The following is a 10,192-nucleotide window of genomic DNA, read 5'->3' as shown; positions in this document are numbered from 1 at the left end:
TTAATTAAAAACATCCACATGAGACCAATCACAGACCCACCTGCTGCATTCCGCAGCAGCAGTTAATCGATGCTTACTTTTCATTTCTGAGGCCTCTCAGCTTCTCAGGAGGAAAGATCCTGGCAAAAGGATTTTTCATAAAAAAATATGTCTGTGACAATCAATCAAACCTCAGAAAAACCGAATATCTTTTGGCAGAGTGAGAACTCCCTGGCAGAGCTGCAGGATGATCCCCTCATCCCAAAATGGGGACATTTGGAAAAACCCTTCCAGCTCACCCAGTCCCACCATGACCACCTCTGGGCCACGTCCCACAGGCAGAGGGACACCCCAGGGAGGCTCCTGAGCAAGGCTGGGGCTCTCCCACAGGGTTTGGGGGGCTGAAGTGCAATTTCAGACAAGTGAAATTCAGCAGGACCTGAGGGGGCTGAAGTGCAATTTCAACCCAGCAGGGCCTGAGGGCACCAAGCAGAACTCGAACCCTTGGCCTGCTCCGCGCTGCTCACATAAAGAGCAGTTGTGCAAAGACAAAATTCAGGAGCAGAGGCCCCAGGGGTGGAATTTGGCACTGGCTGATCTGTCAGGAGACTCTGCTGGTTCCAGGCAGCCCCAAATCCAGGCTGAGTCCTGGGCCTGGATCAGGAGAGGGCTCCCTGCTTAGTGAGGGGCTTACGCTGCACGTGACCCTAAGCCTGTGCTTAAAGCACAGCACATGGTGTGGGCTTTACTGCAGGGAGGAAGTAAAAATAGGAATAGGGCCAGGAGGCTTTGAAGACCTTGACTTTCCTTCAATTCTTTTTTTTTTTTTTTGGACTAAAACCAACCCCCAAACCACAGAGATGGGCCCTGGGGATGAGCAGGGGCCTGAGGCCTGAACAGTCCTGGGGGAACATAGAGATTATTTAACACTTCCACAGAGATAATTTAACACTTCCAGGCGAAGGATGACTCCAGGAAATGTTTTCCCAAAAGGGTTGTGGTTCCCTGATCCCTGGCAGTGTCCAGGGCCAGGTTGGACAGGGCTTGGAACGATCTGGAATAGTGGAAGGTGTCCCTGCCATGGCAGGGGTGGCACTGGGTGGGCTTTGAGGCCCTTTCCAACCCAAACCAGTCGGTTGTTCTGACTAAATCATACAAAAATAACTTAGATGCAACTTTGTATTTCTGATCACTGATTTCTGGCTGTTGGTTTATGTCAATCTGGAAAGGATGTTGGTCTGTCAGCTGTCTAAATCCCAGAATTACCAAGTGGGAAGAGCCCTTCAGGATCACCCAGTGCCACCAGCATCACCCCAAACCCTGTCCTTGTCCCCAAGGCCACATCCAGACTGCTCTGGGACAATTCCAGGGACTCCAAACCTCCCTGGGCAGCTCAGCCCAAGGCCTGACCACTTCCAGAAGGAAAAATAGTTTCTAATCTCCAAAATGAGCCTCCCCTTGTGCAATTTATGACAATTTATTTCCTCTTGGGACAGAGCAGCAGAGCCCAAGCCCACCTCACTGCCTCTCCTGTCAGGGAATTGCAGGTCTCCTCTGAGCCTCCTTTTCTCCAGGCTGAGCCCCTTCCCAGCTCCCTCAGCCCCTCCTGGAGTCACAGAACCACAGAAAGGTTTGGGGGGGACCTTGCAGCCCACCTCACTCCCACCCCCAGAGAAGCTGCTGCTCATGGAGCCCCCAGCAACAACCCCGGGAGTTATGAATGGAATTTGTAATGCCAGCTCCTCTAAGCTGCTTTAGGGAACCTGGAATTGCCATGTTCCAGCTGAAACAAAAAACAAAAAACATTCAAAGGGAGCTGTGAGAGGGCAAATACCCATGGGAAGGGAGCCAGCTTCCTGCTCAGGCTCGGGAGAAACGCAGCTCTGGAGATTTTGTGCAGCCACAGAGCCCAAACCAGCACAGGCCAGGCCTGGAGCAGCGGCTCTGGGGCTCTGCTGCTCCTGCTGGGCAGCCCCACAGCGCTCAGGGCTGGGCATCTTTCTTCTGGGATCACTCTCACAGAATCCCCAAATCCCTGAGGCTGGAAAATGTGGCATTCACATTCTCTGGAAAAATCCCTTCACCCAGGATTTTTCTCCTGGGAAGCTGAGAAACCTCAGAGAAAAAGGAAAACAATTCTTGTCTCATTTGCTTCCCCTGTGTTGTGCTCCTTTGCAATGTGTTTGGAGATTGTTTACCCACAAGTGATCGTTTCATTGGATTCTGCTGTGAGTTGTTTTCACTCACTGGCCAACTGGGGTCAAGCTGTGTCAGGACTCTGGAGAGAGTCACCAGTTTTCATTTTTATCTTTTTAGCAGTGTGTAAATATCCTTTCTGTATTCTTTAGTATTATAGAATAGAATAGAATAGAATAGAATAGAATAGAATAGAATAGAATGGTAGAATATATAATTATATCATAATTATATATGATATAATAGTATATAATGATATATAGTATATAATAATATATATTATAATTATAATTAAATTATTATATTATAAGTTATAGTATTATGTTATAATATATTATATTTATAATTATATTGTAATATAATTCTTTAATATAATATAGTATCTTAATAAATTAGCCTTCTGAGAACATGGAGTCAGATTCATCACTCCTTCCTTCATCTGGGGGAAACCCAAATACAATAGGAATAGGAAATATAATAGGAAACCCAAACACAAATACAATAGGAAAAGCCCTCCCAGCCCATGGAGTACCAGCTGTGTCCCATGCCCTCCTTGTCCCCAGCTCAATGTTTTCATAAATGTTTTCATAACTCCTCAATTAAAAAAGCAGAAGTCTCACTTAAAATGCAAATGAAAATATCCAAAGGAATGGTGGAGGGAAGCAACTTACAAAAAATGTCAGGGTTTTTAAAGATTTAACTTTTTTTGAAGTGGCACCTTGAGGTCCAAGGAGTGGAGGTCAGGAAGGAGAAAAAGAGGGAGTGAGGAGAAGGGAGCAGAACCCCCAGGTGTGGAGCTGGTGGAACAAAAGGGAACAGAGCCCCCATTGCCATTCCAGCTGGGCACAGACCCTGCAGGCAGGGATGCAGCTGTTCCCATCCCTGTACTCCCAGCAAAGCTTTTCCTTTCTCACTTTTCAGCCCTTTGTGTGACTCTGCACAATCCAAGTTCCAGGATGTGTAAAATCTCTCAGGGGTATCTGAGGAGCAGTGCAGGGAAATTCTGCACACAGAAATCGTTCATTTCCCTTACTGAGATCACTGAAATACTATATTGAGATCACTGGAATAATATATTGAGATCACTGAGCTCCTGTGGAGAGCCTGCACCAAGAAAGGCCCATAAAGAGCTGCCCCCCTGCATTTGGACACAGCACAACAGCTCCTGGCTGTGTACCACACTCACCTCACCCAGTTACACCCTGAGTGAGGAGGAAAAATCAACATTTTCAGCACCAGCACCTCCTCAGCGGTGACAATTCCAGTGTTTACACCAAGCACCAGGTGCAGCCCAGACTCCACTGAAAGGACATCCAGGTGTTCAGGGAGCTGAGCTCCTGCTGCACATGGAATTCTCACCTACAGCACTCAAAATTCAGTTGCTGCTTCATAATGCAAGTTCTATTTAAGGCCCAGATTCATCACATCAGAGAAAAGAAGATTTTTTTTGGTGGGAAACCCCCATTGCCATTCCAGCTGGGCACAGACCCCGGAGGCAGGCATGCAGTTGTTCCCATCCCTGTACTCCCAGCAAAGCTTTTCCTTTCCCATTTTCCAGCCCTTTCTGTAGCTCTGCACTGCTCTGTGCAAAGTCACTCGAGGGTATCTCAGGGAAATTCTGTCTCTGATGGGAATGAAATCATCCTCTGAATGGAGAGAAATGGTGTAGAGACCAAGAATGTCACCAGAGTGGATAAATCCCCCTGCTTTTCCTTGGATAAAATCTATCACCTTGTGCTCATGGCCAGCTTTGACTAAAATCCATTTAACCCTGAAACTGAGGGAGATGAGCAAGGCCTTGTGCTCCAGCTGGGCTGTTTGGCCAAGTGTTTGTGGTACAGAGAAATCCTCGGGAATCTTTGGAATTCTGAAATCTGCAGCTGTGATTCTGTTGAGTTTTTCCATCCATAAATAATTAGATAGCAATTTCAATTTAGAAATAAGCTCTTAAGTCTTGAATAAATGTTCTGTTGCTTAAAAATCAATGGAGTGAATTTGAGTGAGAGTTCAAGTATATTCAAATGGTAAAAAAAATTCTGACATTTACAGAAGTTTTCTGAACAATAAAGAGCTTTGGCTGCAGAAGGGGAAAAAGCCCTTGAGGAGCAGAGAGCACAAGGTACCAGGGACACTGAATTCCCAAGGAAAGGATATCTGGGTGACCTTGGGGAACATTTGCCTTTGGAACACCTGGAGTAAAGGGTATTGTTACCTAAAGGAAATAAATTCTATTGTTCCAGTAAAAGCCTCCAGGGAATTCTGGTGTTCTGTTCTTCCAGGGTTTCTTCCTGAGGCTGATGATTCTCACAACATTATCACTGCCACAGCATTTTAATGTGGGCCTGGCCTGGGGTAATCTTCTCCAGCAGGGGAACTGCCAGGATTATTCCAGCTCTGTTCCTGTGCTGTTTTATTATATATTTTCCCCCATTTGGGGGTTTATTTTTACATTTCTCCGTATCTCTCTTGTGCTATCAAACCAGGGCATGGCCATTTGGGTGCCTGGGGAGACACTGAGCTCCCAGCTGGATTTTTTTTCCTTTTCCTGGAGAAACTCATGCCAGCCTCTGACTAAAAACTAATCCAAGCCCAACTACAAAAATCCAGCTCCAGGTGAGGTAAAATACTCAAGCTTTGTAGTACAGAAATAATTAGAAAAGCAGCTGGATTGTTTTCTAGGCATTCTTAAATTACCAACATGAAGCCCATCACAAAAATGCTCCTCCCTTCTCCTTCTGCCTTTATGAATTAATAAAGATTTCCAAAGCCCACGTTTAATCCTAATATTTGGGGACCACAGAGTCACAACAAATGCTCTTCTTCTCTAGGCTGCTCTCTCGTTTTGGCTGTGTTTTCCTCCCATAAAGTGGAAGGCACCACGTTTTAATATTAATTTCAATATTAATATTGTTTTAATTTTCATTTTAATTTTGACTGTGAGTTCTGGCTGGCAGAAGCAGCCTCAGCCAGCTCAGGAGGGACAGGATGGGATGGTTTGTGGAGGAGAAGGTTCCCAAATGCCTTCTGCTTCCCCAGGTTTATTTCCTTAGCTTTATGTTTGTCCCACCCTGCTCCACATTTTAGTCCAGAGGGGTCAGAGAAGAGGGAAGAAATCACCTCCAGATGCTTCCTACACACCAAAAATCCCCGTTGATAAAGGCTCTGTGGATGGCTGCTGTTCCCATGCCAAACCCCAGGGATTTTGGTGGGAGTCCAGGCACAGGATAGAAAGATCTAAAGCTCTACTCAATAAAATATCAGAAATTTGTTTTAGTTTTCCCCTCCTTTTTTTTTTCTTCCCCTATTTCCCTGTAACCCAAATCTTCCCTTCAAACAAACACGAACTGGGCAATTCCGAGGGTACTGACTGTGAATTCAGCCTTGCCAAAATTTGGGACAATTCTCTAAATGTCGCCCATAATTCGTGTTAGAAAATAGAAAATCGCAGCACTGCATTTGAAATGACATTTCCCAGGTTCTTCCCTCCCAGCCCCTATGATGAGAGCCCCTCTCCCTGCACTTTGGAGATCTGAAAACCCGCGGGGAGCTCCTCACGCCAGCGATTCCTGAAGGAATGAGGAGGCAGACACACGTTTATATCGGGCGTTAAGGACCAAATCACCTCAGCCAGGCTGGCCCCGCGCCCGCCACACTCAAATTCCTCCCCACAGGACCCTTTGGAACACCTGGGATAACGGGAATTGTTACCCAAAGGAAATAAATGCTACTGTTCCATGGCTAATGGAAATCAGGGAGCACCCGGTGAAAGCCTCCAGGGAATTCTGGTGGTTTGTTCTTCCAGAGGGTTCTTCCCGAGGCTGATGCTTCTCGGAACGTTATCAGGAAGGGGAGATTCCCTGCGGAGATTCCCCGGCAGCCCCTCAGCCTTACCTTGACGAAGAGGGAGATGTCGTGGTCCTGCTCCTCCTCCTCCTCCTCCTCCTCCTGCTCCTCCGGGGCGCCCGGCGAGCCCGTCCCGTCCTCCCGGAGCTGCTCCCGCTCCCGCTGCCCGTTCAGGCTCCGATCCCAGCCGCTCTCGGGGCCCGGGGCTGCGCTCCCCGCCGGGGCTGCCGGTGCCCGCTCCGCCTCCGCCTCCGCCTCGGCACCGGGGCCGCCCGGGGCCCGGGGACAGCCGGGCAGGGCCCCGCGGCTCTGGGGAGCGTCCGCGCTGCCCTCCGCGGGTACCGTCCCTGCTGGGACAGCATCCGCGGGGACTGTCACATCACCTGGGATAGCATCCTCGGGGACCGTCCCTGCTGGGACAGCATCTTCGGGGACCGTCCCTGCTGGGACAGCATCTTCGGGGACTGTCACATCACCTGGGACAGCATCCTCGGGGACCGTCCCTGCTGGGACAGCATCCTTGGGGACTGTCACATCACCTGGGATAGCATCCTCGGGGACCGTCCCTGCTGGGACAGCATCTTCGGGGACCGTTCCTGCTGGGACAGCATCCTCGGGGACCGTCCCTGCTGGGACAGCATCTTCGGGGACTGTCACATCACCTGGGACAGCATCCTCGGGGACCGTCCCTGCTGGGACAGCATCCTTGGGGACTGTCACATCACCTGGGACAGCATCTTCGGGGACTGTCGCATCACCTGGGACAGCATCCTTGGGGACCGTCACATCACCCGGGATAGTATCCTCGAGGACTGTCACATCATCTGGGACCGTGTCCTCAGGGACTGTCACATCACCCAAGACAGCATTCTTGGGGACTGTCACATCATCCGGGACAGCATCCTCAGGGACTGTCACATCACCCGGAGCTGCCTCCTGCTCTTCATCCTTGGGGACTGTCCCTGCCTGAGCTGCCTCCTGCCCCTCACCCTTGGGGACTGTCCCCAGCACCTCCTCGGGAACTGTCCCTGCCTGAGCTGCTTCCTGCGGCTCATCCTTCGGCACTGTCCCCAACGCCTCCTCGGGGACTGTCCCAGCAGCCGGGGCTGCCTCCGGCACCTCACCCTCAGGGACTGCCACCTCAGATGGGGCTGCCTCCTGCACCGCATCCTCGGGGGCTGTCCCCAGCGCCTCCTGGGGGACTGTCCCAGCCGGGGCTGCCTCCTGCACTTCACCCTTGGGAATTGTCACATCAGCCGGGGCTGCCTCATGCACTTCATCCTCGGGAATTGTCACATCAGCCGGGGCTGCCTCATGCACTTCATCCCTGGGAATTGTCACATCAGCCGGGGCTGCCTCATGCACTTCATCCCTGGGAATTGTCACATCAGCCGGGGCTGCCTCCTGCACTTCATCCCTGGGAATTGTCACATCAGCCGGGGCTGCCTCCTGCACTTCATCCTCGGGAATTGTCACATCAGCCGGGGCTGCCTCCTGCACTTCATCCTCGGGGACTGTCCCCTCTGGAGCTGTCCCCGCGGCCTCCTCGGGCTCTGTCCCCGTCGGGGCTGCCTCTTGCATCGCATCTTCAGGGACTGTCCCCGTCGGAGCCGCCTCCCTCGGAGCTTCCTCGGGATCTGTCCCGGACGGGGCTGTCGCGACAGCGTCCTCGGGCTCTGTCCCCTCTGGGGCCGCCTGTCCCACCGCCTCTCCGGGCTCTGTCCCCTCTGCTTCCCCAGGCTCTGTTCCCGCCGGGGCTGTCCCCTCTCCTTCCCCGGGCTCCGTCCTCGATGGCGCTGTCCCCTCTCCTTCCCCGGGCTCTGTCCTCGATGGCGCTGTCCCCTCTCCTTCCCCGGGCTCTGTCCCCGCCGGGGCTGTCGCCGCAGCCTCCTCAGGCTCTGCTTCTGCCGGGACGGTCGCGGCCTCCTGGGTCTCTCTCTCCGCCGGGCCTTCCTCCCTCACCGCCTCTCTCACCTGGGGCTCCGTCCCCGCCGGTGCCACCGCCTCTCCCTCAGGCTCCGTCCCCGCCGCTGCCGCTTTCTCGGGCTCCGTCCCCGGCGGAGCAGCCCCTGCGCCCTCGGGCTCCGTCCCTGCCGGGGCCGCGGCTCCGTCCTCGGGCTCTGTCGCTGCCGGGGCCGCCTCTTCCTGCGCCGTTCCCCCCGGGCTCTCAGCCGCGTCCTCGGGCTCCATTCCCCCCGGGGCTGCCCCTTCAGGCTCCGCCGCTGCCCCCGCCTCTCCCTCGGGCTCTGCCCTGCCCGCCTCGGGCCCGTCCGTCACCCCCGGCTCCCGGCCCGGCCGCGCCTCGTGCCCCGCGCTGTCCCCGCTCGGTGTCCCCGCGCTGTCCCCGCTCGCTGTCCCCGCGCTGTCCCCGCTCGCTGTCCCCGGGCCCTCGGGGGAGCCGCTGTCCCCGGGCGCCCCCTCCGCGCTCAGCCGCGGCCGCTCCGCGGGCCCGTCCGGGGGCTCGGCCGCCCCCTCGGGGCACAGCCCGGGCCGAGCCCCCTCCCGCGGGACATCGCTGCTCTCCGGAGGCCGCCCCGGGCTCTCCGCCATGCCGGGACCGCCGTGAGCGCGGGACGAGCCGGAGCAGCGGAGCGGCCGCGGAGCAGCGCCGGGCACGGCCGGGGAACGGGGGCGGTGCCTGCGCGGGGCCGGGCGGCGGGGCCGGGGCTGCGCTCCTCCCTCCGCCTGCCCCGCTCCGGGCACAGCCCCTGCCCGGGCACAGCCCCTGCCCCGCTCCGGGCACAGCCCCTGCCCGGACACAGCCCCTGCCCCGCTCCGGGCACTGCCCCTGCCCGGACACAGCCCCTGCCCCGCTCCGGGCACAGCCCCTGCCCGGACACAGCTCCTGCCCCGCTCCGGGCACTGCCCTTGTCCGGGCACAGCTCCTGCCTGGGCACAGCCCCTGCCCCGCTCCAGGCACAGCCCCTGCCCCGTCCCACTGCTCCGGGCACTGCCCCTGCCCCTACCTGGGCACAGCCCCTGCCCCACTTCGGACACTGCACCTGCCCGTCCCACCGCTCCGGGCACAGCCCCTGCCCTGTCCGGGCACAGCCCCTGCCCTGTCCCACCGCTCCGGGCACAGCCCCTGCCCGGGCACAGCCCCTTCCCCTGCCCGGACACTGCCCCATCCCGTCCCACCGCTCCGGGCACAGCCCGTGCCCAGCCAGGCTGTGCAGCGGGACCGCGGCGCACCGAGCGCTGCCACCCCCGCCCGCCGGCACCGGAGCCTTTGCAGAGTGGCCCAAAATCTCCACTCTGTGCTTGTGTGTGTTGCCCGCACTTGCTCGGGGCTCCCCTCGCACCCCTCGCCCCGTCCGTGCCCTGCTTTGCCGCTCGCAGTCCCCGGCGCTGCTGTTCCCAGGCTGGCTCACACCTGCGGGCAGGTGCGGCTGGGGCTCTGCCGGCCTCGTTCCCCAAAGCAGGTGTAGGAGGGAGCCCTCTGCACACCCACACCGCTGCTGATGCTCTGACCCGGCACAGCCCCCGCGGTCCCGCCCGGTTGGGTAAAAACACGGATGAGCCGCTTCGGGCTGCTCCAAAGGCTGTTAAAAAGGGAGATGTGTCCTTATCAGCTCGCGAAAGTTGTAAAAGGGAACATCACAACGCTCTGTGTAAGGAAATAAACACCTGGATTCGATGCTTTTAAGTGATTTTCATTCATGTGCGAGGATCCTCTGCGAGCTTGCGTTTAAATGGGGTGCGAAACGCCGTGTCCTGGGCAAAGCCATCAGCTGCTGAGAAAGAAGTCAGAACTTTTCCTTCGGATGAGGAAAATAATCCTGATTTTCGAGGTGCAGACAGAACAGCGGAGGCAGAGTTGGCTGACCGGAGTGACGTATCCTAATTCAAAAAAACCCGACAGTTAAACAGTTTTATATTTGTATATATGCTTTTGTATACATACAAATAGTGTATATATATATATATATATATATATATATATATAAATGCATATATTTGTATATACACTTTTTCTATTTGAGTATATAACCCCACTTTTTATATTTAAGGGGGAACAGAGCAGGGATAGAACCCAGGGGTTTGGAGTGGGTGTGAAGGGGGGAGACGCCGCCGACAGGAGCGGGGAAATCCTGCAGAATAAATCATTGCAGCAGGTCAAACACTCTGCCCCGATAAAACGGGAGCAGCCAAATCAGTGAACAATCCTGCAGCT

The sequence above is a fragment of the Melozone crissalis genome, unplaced genomic scaffold, assembly GCF_028551555.1.
Source record: "Melozone crissalis strain CALT ecotype California unplaced genomic scaffold, PUWL_Pcris_2 ptg000187l_1, whole genome shotgun sequence".
NCBI classification, from domain to species: Eukaryota; Metazoa; Chordata; class Aves; order Passeriformes; family Passerellidae; genus Melozone; species Melozone crissalis.
This window is presented reverse-complemented; position numbering follows the sequence as displayed.